The sequence below is a fragment of the Bombus terrestris genome, chromosome 8 (genome assembly GCF_910591885.1).
Source record: "Bombus terrestris chromosome 8, iyBomTerr1.2, whole genome shotgun sequence".
Lineage (NCBI taxonomy): Eukaryota > Metazoa > Arthropoda > Insecta > Hymenoptera > Apidae > Bombus > Bombus terrestris.
In genome coordinates, this window is record NC_063276.1 from 3,052,692 (window position 1) to 3,068,931 (window position 16,240).

Sequence of the window (16,240 nt, forward strand, 5' to 3'; positions counted from 1 at the left end):
GGTTCGTCATGGCTGTCGCAGAGGTTTCGACGTAAGTTCCCACCATTTTCTAAGACACGCGCGCGCCATCCTCACGGCATTTAAAATTCTATTTGCAATAGAATTTTGTTTCGTTGGTCGACATCGAAGATTTCTTAGACTTAGTATTTAACGTTGAATCGAAATTATTATCGAATTTCAATTGCTCACCAGGGATTTGGCGAGTGCACGTACGTTTATGTTTATGACTTCGTAAGGTGGTTGAAGGAACGATCAATTCTTAGTACGATAGCGAAAGTGGAACTGAATGGCTTTGGAGATTGCGCCGGTGAAATTCTACATTTCTTATTCGACATATTATTCGAATAATTACTTTTGAAATTCTCGAGTTTCATTGCAATTCAAAGATGATCGAAAGTCGAATGAACGTTTGGAACGGGTAATAGAAAATTCAATTGAATGAAGCGCGTAATAAATTTTTGGCTGTAGGTACTGGCAAAGTAAGAGGTGATTGTCGTGAAAGCGTCGATGAAGAAAATTTATCGTATCGTAAATTCTTTGCTTCATCTATGGACGTAAGTGACATTAAGTTTTTAACGAATAACGTTCGTGTATTATGAAGAAGCACGAATAAATAAAGAGTATCTCAGTTCTACGCCCAATAAATTTCAATAATTATTTCTCAGCCGTAAAAGCTTGAAGGCATTTACAACATTTTTATAAAACTCGTAAAGCAAGTAGAATGTATCGTAGTCAAAATACTTGAGCGGATATCTCATGGAAAAGCATATTCACGCCACGCTATACATCTTATTCTTCTACACTGTCACACAATAACGTGATACGATCGATTATATCATGCCTACGTCTTCTCGTTTAATGCAACAATATTACATTCCTCTGCTTTGAAGCTTGGGTGTTGATCTCGTCCTTTCAAGCCAAGAAAATATTCCGCACTTACCTCAATCATTCTTATCCCTTTTCTTCATCACCACTTTATTCAGTTCAATGAAATTTCCAATCCAGAACATCGTAACAATTTCCTTCAATCATACTACGTAAAGTTCGCGATATAATCATCGCTTATTCTAAATTATTTATCGCTAATGTAAATTATCAAAAAATTGTTGTTCCATGATATATATATATCATATTCTACGGTATCGGAAATAAGAGAAACTATTAAATAAAATATATCGGTATAAGAAATTCTCGTTAGATATTATAAATATAGATACGAAATATAAATAATATTATTAAGAAATATTATTGTTCATTTAAAGAGTATATCGTCTGTAATCCTAGTTGATCTCTTTTAATACTCTGAGAGAATACAACAATGGGCTGATATATTCTACAGTGACGTTTAAATATCGATCAATTAATTTCAAATAGATATATTACAAACGTGATAGAGGCAATTCCATATAGAAAATAGATTACAGTAGAAGAACCTTATACTGCTCGGCCATATTAAAAGTTAATGTGTCACCTAGGCGCACGTTAGTCAGACAAACCCTGTAGTCTTCGGTTGTGACGCGTTGCCAACACAATTTTGACAATTGCATCTGGCCGTAGTCGTAATATAACATTTTGAAATCGTCGGCCAACATATCTTGTTCATTAACCCTTGGCAAAAGTTTCGTGGCGTCTGCCGGACGCCAGTCTGCGTGTTTTTACGAACATTTTCTCGAACAATTTAAATAAACACTCTGAAACGTGTGAGTTGTTCGATTCGAAGAACGAATTTCTTTTTCTCTGATGTTAAGCAATCAAATTCTCTTCTCGCAACGCTATCCGAGAAGATTTTCCATTGAGAAATATTCGATTCGACTCGCCAAACGTTTTATGTACAGGGTGTGTTGTTAAAAACTTCAGACCAACTTTTCTATCATTGAAAGCGTTTTTGGATAGGGGATAGTCGAGTTGAAAATTACAGCTGGAATATTCGGAAGAATGTAGATTAATTTCTAGCGGCTAATATTTCTGCAACTTCGAGGATTCCTATTTTTAAAAATATTTTTGCATGGAATAATTGTGTTTAAAGTTACAGTTGGGATTTTTGGCGTTTTTTGGACACGGGATAGTCGAGTTGAAAATTACAGCTGGAATATTCAGAAGAATGTAGATTAATTTCGAGCGGCTAATATTTCTGCAACTTTAACGATTCCTATTTTTTTAAATCTTTTTGCATGAAATAATTATGTTTAAAGTTATATTTGGAATTTTTCAATTAATTCACATTAATTGGCAAATACTAGCTTCTATTCTTAAAAGTCTTTCTACATAGGATAATTGCGTATAAATTTATATCTATGATATTTGGAAGAATAGAAATTTGGAAAGATACAAGTTACTTTTAAAATGGTAAAATTTTATTCCGAAGTGTTCAATTATTTCTGAAGCTATGTTTCACGTATTTCATATATTTAAGGGCAGAGTAGAAATTTTAATTAAAATAACGTACTAAATAATATCCGAGCTAGAGAGTCATGGTTTCGTGCGGATTCTACCGTGTTTTAATAAAAAAGATTCTAAAAGATCCACGACGTGTATTGTACTTTATCGAGATATGTAAATATTCCTTAGATTCTATTCGAATTTACTTACTAAAATTCATCAAAATATTTCTTCGGAGAATATCAAAGTATACAGACGGGATAATAAATGTATTACGTAATAATACATTATAATGATCATGAAGGATAATGAAGGAATAAATTTCCACAGAATATAAATGCTTAAAATTAAGATATACAGGATGAGACAGGGGAAATTTTTTCTTCGACTTGGATGATTTATTCGCTATGAAACACCTAGTATGTAAATGTAGATCGGCGAATAACACGCAGATGGAACGTCACATTCGTTCTTCTGCCCTTTGCTCGTCACCTTGATCATCGTCCAAATCGAACGTAACAACGACGAATACCTACTCCTCGTTCACGTTCGCATCATTGTGATCGTCTCGCTATATCTAACCAAGCTATACCCTGGATCCATCGTCCCAACTGATCTCGCCGTTTTAGCTAATTCATTTTTCAATCCTCGAAATTCCACATATATGCGTCCCTATAGATAAATATTATTGGGACGCTTATGGAAAATTAGGAATCAATATGTACGAATATCGATCAGAGAATTGTTAAATGACTTTTGAAAGTTATTATTTTATTTTACATTTTAAATCGTAAGTTCTATATGTCGCGAATATGATAAAAAGTACGTACGAAATGTTAATTTCGTGATAAATTTTTGAATAAAAAATAACGTTAAAAAATTATTACGCCACTTGAATAATTAAGGGAACCATTATTGTTTAAATGTCTCGTTTATAAGTCCAAAGATATTCATCGGATATCATAAATCGTATTTGCTTTATAGCTAATGGTTTTTCAGTCCTCATAGATCTCTTCTTCGCGTCTTCTTGCATCATACGAGACACATTATCTTTATCTTTAATTTACCGTATAATTATGCTCTTTCATTTATATTTTGCTCCAATTTTGCCCTGCAAGTGTCTACGCCCGGTAACTACCTGTGTCTGTAAACGCACGTATTCCAATTGCTTCATCCTCTATGTAATTAAATAATCGAATAAATAATTGAATTAAAGAATTGTAAAAGTTAAACGCGAAAAATTCTGAGAAATATATCTCCGGATGACGATTCTTTATTGGCAATCGTAAAGGAATTAAAAAAAAAAAAAAGAAAGGAGAGAGAAGAATAAAAGATCGATTGGATTTCTTTGGCGAAGATTAACGTTGTAAAGGCCAAGAGTAGTTTACACGTTAAATTAGTTCGCACTTTCACTAGCCTCTTTATACGCGTTTTATCTTCTTTCACCTCGCATAATCTGCAAGAGTTATTTCAGGGTAACTTTGCTTGGTGCGCTCGCGCGCTTTTTCCCTCGCATACACGAGCAGAGAAGGGTGAATGAGGATCAATTTGTAGCTCGTCACTCGACCACCTTGAAACTGTGTTATAATGATCGACGGGTTTCACCCCTTTTTAAAGACGCACTTGGCACAGAGAAACTTTCTTCGGGGAAAAGAAAACACTAGGTGTCTGCGTCTCTGTTTCGATTCGACAGAGATTTTCAAAATATTAGAAACCTCACCGTTTTCATATTTTTTCTTTTCTTTTTTTTTCTTTTTCTTGGGAAGGAATGGAGAAACGAGGAGGTATCTTTAATTTTAGAATGAGATAAGGTAGAACTTCTTTAATTCTTGATTCTAAAGTTCTTGCATCGCAATCTTGCTCACGTTTTCATGCAATTTCATTTAATTTATTAATTAAACGGGATAAGATCTGTTTCTGCGAGAAGGTAGTTACAAAGTAAGGGGAAGATAAGTATCACATAGTTTATGCGAGACAATAAGACGAACAGCCGTACAAGTAATCTGAATTAATTTACTTTGCGGACTGGAGACGTTTTACGTGCTTTATATCCTATAAAAATGTTAACTACTGTTAAAACAGTTAAAGAAAAAAAGTATTAGATATAATATTGGTCGCTCGGAAAGTTCGTTCCGATTTCTAAGGAATCTGGTCGACATAAAAAATCATGCCGAAAAGTTTCTCGCCGAGAAACCTGAGAGGTGCAGCAAGCGTGGAATAAGATGGAGAAAAGTCGTGGAACAAAATGCCACCTATATAATTGAGTTTATTTTATATAAATTTATATAATTCAATAGGTGTATATCGGATCGAAATGTAAATCAGAATCAACTTCCTGAGCGACCTTTTTGTATCTTTTCAATCGCTCCAAAGGTACGCAGGAATTCAGGCTGTATGCTTGTCTAAGCATACGGTCCTCAAAGTGTTAAAACTATGTTAGTGCGACGATCGAGTTAGGTAAAGTTACATAAACCTTCTCTCTAAGGTTGCTGGTTGAGGTGGAAAAAAAGTTGGAATAATTGCGTAAAGAATTGGCATATAGGGCGTCTGTATGGTGAACTCCGAAGGAGAAGAACAGAGGATAGAAGGAATGAGACTTAGACTAGAGAATAGGATGATGCGTGGAGGTTGATAAAGCTAAGGAGCTGTGGACAGTCGACAAATCCATTTGAGATTTCGAATAGAAAAATAGCCTCGTCAGCCAATCCGGTAACAAGTGGACAAAATCTATACTTTAGCGCGATAGAAGTCGGATAGTCGGATTTATAAGCGAGGAAGCTTCTTCAAAGATCCAACTATTTAGTTAATTTCTGTGTCTGGTCAGGCGATATTTTGCAAACAGGAAGAATTGTTTGCAATGTTTTAACAGGATTTCAAGTAAAATTGAAATGGGGAATTTTACGCATCGTGCACATATGGCAAATAAAACATACAAATAGTGGAATGTTTAGATAGCGAAACATCCCAATAGTGGGATATTCGTGTACCGAAACGTTCGAATACTAAAACGTATAAATAGTAAAACGCTCGAACCAATTAAAATTTATATACCAAAAAATCAAATCTACCGTATGGCGGCATCAGATTGATAGAAAAATATTTCTGTAGTGTAACTTCCAACTAACAAATACGAGAAGACCTTCGGAACGTTGAAGCTCAGCTATCGGTGAATTATGAGCACGCAAGAATTCTTAACTAAAATCACCATAAAAGAGGAACGCTTCCACTTATCCTATGGTTGATTTGCTCTATCGATTCCAAATGATGGTCGAAGTGCATCGAGATAAACGTAGAATGTATCCGATGAAATCCACCCCAAACCATCAGGAGTGTTAGAGCTTCTCAGAGAGCAACGTAAAAGTGATACCAAACGGAGTGGACAACTATCTCGTAATCGGCCGAATAAAACGTTCGAACACATTCCCAACGTACTTTTGAGAATGACAAAAAAAAAATTCCCTGGAAACAACGTGCTTCAAACGGTAAATCTGCGAACAACAACAATTGGAACAGAGAAAAGCATCGTGCAATCGTTATTAAGCATCGAAAACACTTTTCGATCCTCCTGGGGAGGTAAGCGCACTCTAATCGCTTCGATCGAGCAAATCGACAGAGACAAAGCTTCCGTTGCGAGTCGAAAGGGCTTCGTTTCCTCGGTGGAACCGTAAAAACAGAGAGAGTGGAACCTGTTGCTCCCCCTCGTCGTCGATGAAAGCGTGTGCCTGGCGATAGTTCACAGTGTGAACACACTGCAAAACGGGAATGATCGGATGGCCTCGCTCTCGCAGATTTCGTCCGGTCTTCGTGATACTAGTCACCTGGTGACGTCATCTCCGGAGTTTGGTCTTATTCTCTCGCTTTTGGTCGCGTGCCAAGTGCGCAGATCACACGTGCCACGGTTAAATGGCAGCTCTTGGTGCCTCTGCCACGGATTTCGTCCCGTTTCAAAAGATGAACGCGCCGAAACTCGTTCTACGGAGCTTTTTTGCCATTCGTAGAAGTATGTTGGGAATGTAGTTCCTTTCGTCCTTTTAATCGATGCAGGCAACTTGTCGTTGCTTCGTTGAATATTTGTTTTCGTAATTTTTTTCTTTTTTTTAATTATGTTTCCTTTTTACTTCGTCGTTGTCCTCCTTTATCTTTTCACGTTTGTCTTTTCCCGCTATTAGACATAGAAATTAATTCAGAGCGATTCCACTGGACTTTGAACCTCGCTATGACGAATGAATAAATAATAATATAGAAATCAACTTGGTTTGCTTTTTCTTTTTAGATTTTATCATCTATCTTTCGACTTTACTTTTCGATCAATTCTAATTTATTCAAATGATAGGAAATTACTTTCGAAACTTCTACATTTTTACATTTATGTGTTTTATAAATGTTCAAATTGGTAATTTAAAATTGACGAGTGAGAAAAATGTATACAAGTTTAAAGTGAATTAGTAATTAATGCAACGTAGAAGATAGCGAATAGATTTCTACTCAATGTTATTTTATATAATCTTAGAGGAATAATTGTTATTATTCTTGGCCTCCTTAGGGGTACAATTATTACTATCGTTCTTTATCTTTTCAACGAAATAATCGTTATTCCCTCCAGTTTTGTGAAAGATGTTAGCTTTTCCTACCATTATATATAGATATTTCGTTTAATAGACAAATAAGAGTGACGACGTTTCTATCATGTTCGTAAAGCTTCAATTGCTATTTTATAATTGTGATTGACTAACTTCTCGTGGTCGATGCCAGAGAAAAATTGATTTACGTATTCTAAAATAGAGAGAAACTCGAGGAATAAGCGATTCCAGGCAGAATTTTAATGAATTATTTATATCTAGAATTGAAAGATATAACATTTTCTTCTCGTTTCTATTATACATTCAATTTACCTCCTATTAAGCATTTTTTTCCATTTATTAAAATTCGGAATCGTCACCTATGTTACTCAGATCCACTGACAGATACTAAATGAATTATTCGCGTGATAACAATTTATTTATTAAAGCACGTATAAACATCTTAACTGTCTGATCCATAAAAATCAACGACTGAAAATAATCAGCTAAATCTATGCCCTTATACACACGCATTAAACGATTAGAGATGCAATCGGTAATATTTCAAGTTATATCATGCTCCTCGAATCCAAAACACTCAAACCCAACGTAAATTGATTTATCGAGGCGTAATAGAAACCGAGTCGAGAACACTTATCGAAAGGCCTATATATTCGAACACAGCAGGACACGTGTTCGTATTTTATAAGCGAACGGGCTGCAGAGAGATTTTCCAGCGTCGTCGGAAGCCAAGATGTTTCTACGGTGGTGGCAGGATGAGCGGATATCCGGTATGGCAACAGACGCCGCCTGGACCACGAATGTCGTGCGTCTGAGGGACAGGACAGCCGTTACGATCGCCTTTTCGACTCGCTAGTTTCGCTCTAGAGCCGAGAGATGGTTTGGTGGCCACCTGGTATTTTCATTCTCCATCCTTTATAGCCAGCCTTTCCTCCTTATACGGGAAGCTAGCTGTTCGTCGGACGTCTACCGACGACGTCTCGTGACGATTAACGAGATCTCACGAGTTCTTGCGATGGGTTGCGTCTGAAATGGCTGGAATGGCAACTATTGTCCGCTTGTTAAAATGAAATACGACGGTTTCGTAGGTTAGCCTTTTTGGGAATTTTTAACGCTGTCGAAGTTTTGCTATTCGAACTTGAAATTTTAATTTAGTATTTAGGTCTTTCGGTAATACGAAATTTCGATTGTAGGAAACTCAGCTGAATCTTGGAAGGGTTGAAGATCTCTTAATATTGAGCGATATTTTCAAAGCTCTATTATTCGATTGATGGTTTTTGAGGGAAGATGTGAAATTCTGATTGTTCGGATGTTAGAAGAGTCAAGGTTACGGAAATGCGCAAAGGGATTTCTTTAAATTTTGTAACATTTTTAAAGCTGTATTCTCCATTTATAGTTATATCATGTGGTTCTTTTTTAGAAATGTGAATTTTCCGCTGTAGAATTTAGACTGGGTGAATATCGAAAAGAATATTGATCGAGAATATTTTGGAATTTTCGTTCACGTTTCCTTGCCAAGTTTTATCGTTCAGTGAATGTCCAGTTCCCTGATAATATGAAACTCCGACTAGGTAAAATTTAGAAAAGTTCCAAATATTTTCCATATTGTCTTTCCGAGCTTTATTATTTCGTTGGTATTTAACAAGAAATTTCAACGATCGACGTAATGCACTGATTCGACCAGAAAACATTCCTCACACGGAACCAACTAAGAAATTCCTCTCGTATGACGCACTTATCTAAAGCAACATAAAGTGCTAACTGCCCTAAAACTTACCTAGATAGGACTAGGTTCAAAATAATTTCTGATCTTCGTTAAACACGAAGCAACTTGCAACGAAGTTCAAACTCGGCAAATTTAATCGACTCAATGATGCTGGAAATGTTCCAACAGAATATTATGATTATTGAGAAAAGTATAGACGGTGGGAAGTCATAATGCGATATTCGTACATATCCAAGAGCATAGGGTACCACGGCACAGTGTGTCCCGATATTGCTATTGATCGGGGCTCTCCAAAGGTATTTGTTACGTGTAGGTATTGTTTTTCCTTCGCACCGTCGAGCAAAAGGAGATCACGAGGGCCGACATCCCTTTTACACAGTGCTCTAAGGTATCCGCGTCTAGTTAACCGTTCCCTTTTTCCTCGCTTTTTCCCCGCTTTCTCCGGAGCACGCTTTTTCAACGGCTATGCGACTCGATCGAACCCCGTTGCATCCTATGGGATCGTGCGATTTTTCCTTCGTATCTCTCGATGACAATTCTAACCATTAGGTTGCTGATATTTCTGTAAATTCATATCTTTACGGATAGAATTTAAAGAACGACGACTAGGTGGGAAATTATTTTGCTGGTTAAATATTACAAAAAATACTATGTCGCGGATATTTTATATATGTTTGCGTATCATTTGTATCCTATACATTTTTGAAGATTTCACAATTTTCAGATTTCTATATTCTTAACGGATTTTTAAAATTCAGATAATCGCGTAGAAATGCGCAGTTTGCTAATCGTTCTTCCGCAGCGATTCAATCTTTATTAAAATTATTTTTATTGAAAGTTGTATTTTATAGCGAACCTAGTTTGCATTATCGCGCTATTCTCTTTCATAATTTGTATTTGGAATTTGCAGGGCAATGACTAGTTCTGTCGTTCGTAATCTTTATTGAGATATGGTCGACCTTTATTAAAGTAATTCTTACTGAAAGCTGTGGTACAGTTAGTTTGCGAATTAGTAGAATTGTACAATTTTGAAATACGATGTATAACAGCGCATTCGCTGGCGACATAAAATTATGTACTCTGACAAGCCATACTTAATTATCGTAGACGCTTAATTACAGAATTATTTTATAAGAACTTCTAAGAAGTGGAAAATGTTAGTATGGAAATGAGCATTATTGTTTTCTCAGTAGCGAATTATTTAATTTCGTACTTGGTATCCTCACGAGCAAAATACAAATTACTTCTCAAAGTACTAAACAATTATCTATGAAAACCACCACTTTATAATTATAATAATCTTGAATCTCGTTAACGTAAACTATAGCTGTTTCAGAATTGATGAACTTTTATGTAAAAGCTTTCTCCTCCTTGGCAGTCATTATTATTATTATTATTATGATATCCTGTTCACACACACACGCAGAGAAAATCCTTTCTATATGTAAAGAAATAAATAGATAAATAAATAGCATGTCATCTAAAGCGAAATCAAGTTAAACTAATAAAGCTGATTTACATAATGGGTTCGATTAAATGTGTTTTTCTGTTGCACGTTTAACATGCAGATGGAAATAGTTGAAGAAAGGAAAAACAAAGCGAACGAATCTTTCCAGCACCCACCTTGAATTTCAATTGCGTGATTTTCTTACTAAAAAATATATCGATACCTGATATGTGATCGTCGGAGATTCTTAAATCCTACCATTATTAAAAAATAGTTTTCCTAATATATTGTAAAAATAATAATCCATTGACTGATATTTACGTAAATTCACATTTTCTTCGACATAATTAAAAAGAATAGAACCTAAGCAGAAATTTTTGTTATATCCGTTAAATATTACAATAATTATATTTTGAATGTTTTATAATTTTATATATTTGTCCATGTCATCTTTCAATTTTCTATAATTGCATAGAGATTCACGATCCAATAGTTTATTATTAAGACCATCAACTTTCTCCATGGCGCGAAATTCTAATAATATTTATATAATCTGCAAGAATTAAATTTATCAGTCAATAAATTATACAACATATATTATTTGCTATAAAACAATGATTATAGGTATTTTGAATACTCATCTCAAATTTTGTAAAATATCGCGTACCGTATTTAGCAGAGGAAACATCCGATCTCAATGGAAAATTCAACGTACGCGACACACGCGACAGGCAACGTGTTAACCCTTTCATTATTAAGAACCCCAATAGTAACCATCCGTGAATTTATCCCTGTGCACGAACAGCCGCTATGCTGGACCATGTACGACTCAGTACACTGTTAAAACAACTTACTGCCCACTTACATAACCTATAAATAAACATCAGCGAAGAATGTGCAGTCAGGGCTTATCCTAATTTAGCTTATGCCAAGAAAATGTTTTAATTATATGATAGGATCCTTAATAATACCAAATGTTTCTTCTATCCAGATATATTTTATTTTATCCCCTCATTTTGTATGCCAAAATCTTCATGTACAATTGAACTAATATCATTGCTGAACTTTCCCAAGTCTTGAGTTACAAATTACGGATATTAATAAACATCCTTAAATAGCAGTAATGAGTTTAATTAATAAAGCAAATGAAATTTTATCAGAGAATTTTTGAGATTATAGGTTATTTAACTATTCTGTTTGATGGAAAGTTATAAAATCGTAAGAGAAGAACTATAACCTATATCTTGTAACTAAACATTGCCCAATATGGGGAATTTATGCATTTATGGGAAATTTTCAGGTGCAAAAAACATTCCAAGTAGAATATTTATTATAATATTCAACAGATAAAACGAATCTTTATTTAGGTTCCATTTCCTTAGTTATATTTATAAAGACATAAAATTCCGCCCTCTACTTATAACTTATCAATTTACTAATATTATTTCAGAAGATAAATTAGAAAACTAAAGTGTCGCGACCTCGGTATATTATTTTATAACTGAGTACATGCTATTTATCATCTTCCAAATTTCATATTTGATGAGAGGCACCTCGATCGATAATAAAGGGACCGTTCCAATGTTTCGGAGAACTCGATTCGATTCGATCTTGCGCGGTACGTGCACCGCGTTCAATCTGATATTAAATTCTACAGGAAAATCTCGAGAAGTCCATCTTCATTATCGGATGAACGACGCTTAACCGTGTGACCCGGTCGATCACTCGCAAATAGAATCGTATCGGGAATGACAGAAACGAGACGGACGGTGAAACGGAAATAGACGCCGGTTCCTGCAACTATCCGCGAAATAATCGGCATTATGATTAACTACGTTTCAGCGGGCCGATTATTCCGGCCGCGCAACTTGCCACGCTGACGTTTACCCGATACACGTTCCGTCCCATCGAGTCGCGACGCGAGCAATCAATGAAATGGAAACGCTCTCCATGCCCTGTCTTTGTGTTACGTGTACATGTGTGGTCTCCTCCACAAAATTATCTCTCTCTTCAACTATTCATATGCATTACATATTCTTCTCTTGTTAGGAATAGGAAGGAGGTTAGAAGGAATAATTTGAAAAAATGACCACTAACCATATGGCGCTGCTATCGCACGATTTTTGATTTAAATACGTACTTGAATTTATATTCACTGTACATACTGGCCATAAATATTAGGACACCGAGTATAAGTACTCGTTACACCTATTGAAAAATTCTAAAATATTTTACTTTATTTAGCATTTTACATTATAAGACACGTATAATATGAATGAAATAACAGATTTGTAATAAAATACATACTTCGAAAATAAAAACAGTGGAGACCGTACAATTTAATACTAAATATCGGCTGGTGTATTATAATATTATAAGCCGTTTATTTACACAAAACAAAAAGTAGAGAAAATTGGTGAGACTATATAAGATAAGCATCAATCAAGCGGCTTGGCACTACAATTTTAAATGTTTCAAAAATTGAACTTTATCACTTCGGCTTATGGACGGCTCATATAATATGTACACTGACCCAGGAAAGAATTTGAAACATTACCATGAGAAGCTTTTATGTTCATATTGTGAGTGTTATATAAAGTATTTTAAAATCACATTAGAACTGTAATTAGACAGAATTGCTATGGTTATATTGGATAAAATTTGAAGCCAACCTGAAAATACATATGGATGGATCAGGAGATACAAGATCCTGACTGCAATCATATATTTAGTAGAGAATTATAATACATATGAATAGCCATCTTAAGTACATGATAAGTGTTAAATATGGTCCCGTTGAATATTGAGCGGAATCAATTTTTCTTTGCGAAATACATATGTGCTTGTACTAAATATCTTGTAATTCGTCTATGTATTTTCAGACTGGTTTGCAAACGTTACCAATATAATCGTAACAGACAAGTCTTAGTAATTTACGTATATGAAATAATTTCGCATAGAAACTAAATGAGCTTTAATTAAGAAGATAGAAAAATGTTTACGACAAAAGACAGTTTATTATAGTTCAAGTAAAATCATGTTCGAAAATTTCTATTTCATTTATTCTTTACAACGAGAGTCTTTAACCTACAAGTTACAAGCGTGATAATAAAAAGTAACATTTAAAAATTGTAGAAGTCAAATATCGAGAATTCTGATTCATTTTCTGATCAAAGAAAAAAGCCGCATTACAAACAGTGTGGACAGTTTAGACTTTAGTAGCGAGTTATCGAGAGTTCCAAGCATTCGTCCAAGGTATTTTTGTAATGCAAACCTCTCGGAAGCATCTCGCGTAAACTTGCACGCTCAAGAATGCATAATGTATCGGCGTGTCTTCACAAAAGTAGCTTACGTTCCGCGTTCAACGAAGATCATCCGACAATTTGACATCTGCCATTGTTGCAGACACAATTGCCACCGATCGGTCTACTCACTGCGATACATTGTGTTGTAACTGTTAAGCAACCTTAGACGTCATCAAACGCAATAACACCGTCCGCTTTGGAAAAAATTAATTGTTTGATTAGCAGGTTCTGGATTAGCTATTTCATAAATGGAAAAAATGAGATTTCTAATAATTATATGGTTTTATACGTTCAAGTTAATGTTTTGAATCTACAGATTCTGTTCAACTAAATAATGTATAAAATTATTATGAGATTATTATTGGTATATTTATCTCGGTTTCCTACATTTATTTGCGTCTACGTTTGATATAAAGTTATTATTACATTTATCCTGATTTTGTTCATTGGCTGCAATCAGAAGGATCTTTTATTCGTTGGAAAAATCAAATTTTGATAAAGATTTTACTCAATAATCGCAACTCGAAACCAACCCAGATATCTAATCTAGGTATATAATGAAAATGTAACGAGGCTAGTAAATAAAATCTAGCAAATTTATCTTCTTCGTATTGTATGATGATATTATAATTGGACTGCGGATTTTTATTCAAATTCATATTTTTATATAATTGAATGTAAATAGAAATTTTCGACCACTTACTATGTTAATATCTATTAAACTAAATTAGATCTAAGGTAGTCTATCTATGTAACACTGGATATTTTATATATACACATTGGATAATTTATATATTTTCTAACATAATAGTATCTAATAATAAATAATACATTTCTTAAATTCCCGGTATTCAATTTCTTATAAATAATGGCCACAAAACCAATTACGTGAGAGACAAGATATCAAACAAAAGTTCCCAGAAAATTCCCTAAACATATTGTATTTCTATCTCTCATTGTGTCACTAGTCCACCCGTCGATCCTCTTTAGGCCACAACTCGAGTACAGGCACGCGTGCATCAGAATTGGCCGGTGTTGTCCTCCTCTACGGTATCGCTCGTTATCTCTATCCGGAGAATATTAATTACTTATCCACTATCCCGTTTCTCGCGTCTTTTCGCGCTCGGTCGACGAGATCGATAGGCTAGGATATATTGAACACTCGCCGGCTCTCTCGACGGGTTAGGTTATCCGGCCTCTGTAGGGGGACAGCTACATTGCAGCTCATGCATAATACATACGATCCGACCTGGAGTAGATTTATATTTACCCGCACCTGGGATAATTCGTTAAATATCGACAGGCATTGCCAGCTCTTGCTGCTGAGCTTTTTTCGCGTACGAAGATGATTCGACAGGACGTTTTTACTCTGCCAGTCTAGATTCTAGATACTCTTTGTTTTTCCTTCTTCTTCTTCTTCTCTCTCTCTCTCTCTCTCCCTCTCTTCTAAGGATGAATCTCTATTTCTATTTGCTATTACTGTATTAGTTTGAAAGAGGAACTGTGAACGTTCTTTATCGGTGTCTAGTGTTATTTGGTAAGGATAAATTAGGTTATGTTGTAATGATTTTATTAGAAGAAAATTGATAATCTTTTTAATTAATTGTTCCTGTAACTTAGAAATTAAAAATTCCTTTCAAAAGTTCATGTAATTAGAAAACTGTGGTAAAGATGGTTCTTAGGAGGTTATAATTAGGTTCATAATTGATTCTAAAAGCCTTTTTCTTATAGTGGGAATGTAACACTCGTTAGTCAATTTTAGTGATTTACAATAGTGTTCAATTTGGATATTTCATAAAATGTTCAGTCAATTGATTTTCTCCCTTTTCCCTCATCTTGCCCGAAATTCAGGTCACTGTGACGATCGTGTGTGCCCTCTTGGGTGACTTCATCTTTTCGAAGAAGTAATTCTCTCGATCGAAGTAATATTCATCATTTAAATCTCACAGTAAAATCTACTAATTTTTCCATTTGATTTGTTAAATAATTTTCGGATTTTGAGAGCGTGTTAAGTTCAAACATTATACTTCCATAACTACTGCACTGTATTTTTAATGGTATTTTCAAGCAGGTTATTCAAATTTATCTCGAATATATCTTATCCAAATCTGTATGAAATTATCTATCTTTATTCTTCAATTAAAATCTTATATCTTGTTACAAATTTTTCACATTAACCTCCTAAATTACTTAATTAGTAGAATTATGCAGTTATCATAATATTTCATCTAATACATAGATAGAGTGCCGAAGATATTTAAAGTAACCAAAGACAAGTGTTATTTGAATTCAGTTTCCATTTTGGAAAAACACCACCCCCTAATCTATCGAAATTGATTTGAAATATTACGTAATCAGGTTCGAAGTGTTCAAGCGACTCGAATGTGGCTCCTCGATTCAATTTCATTTCGCACGGCTGTCGGATGGCTGGCGAATAACTGATGGAAGCTAGTCGCTAGCAGCCATCAAGCGTCTCGGCTCGTTTAATATTTATCGAGTTGGATTTTCGAGTTTACCGATGGCATCCGCCGTGATATGGCCTCTGTATTTGTCTGCCCCCGTAATTCGACGTATTCGCCGCAATATTCGATCAATCGTCTTGTCAATTTCAAATACCGATCCCATACAAGTTAGAATATTGCCTGGTAGCGTCAACAATTTTCTCCTAGCATTCCATTTGTCACTATAAAAGCATGATCTCTCCCTGATTTTCATCGGTTAATTCCTTTTCAATCGAACGAATCACTGTTAGAAACGCAATGATGAGAATTTAACATAACATAACCTCAAATTAACTAATACG

The 16,240-nt window shown here is 34.9% G+C and overlaps 1 protein-coding gene across 6 annotated transcripts in view; it reads left to right on the forward strand.

The window, feature by feature from the left end:
• LOC100649884 (myocyte-specific enhancer factor 2) overlaps positions 1 to 16,240 on the forward strand; it is an 80,554-nt gene that overhangs the window by 30,663 nt on the left and 33,651 nt on the right. The window contains exon 1 of one of the 6 annotated variants that reach the window (XM_048407917.1): positions 8 to 31. The exons of the other annotated variants lie outside the window; for them this stretch is intronic. The gene's annotated coding sequence lies outside the window, so the exon portion shown is untranslated. Of the gene's footprint in view, positions 1 to 7; positions 32 to 16,240 lie in introns of those variants that run through there. 6 annotated transcript variants of the gene reach the window in all.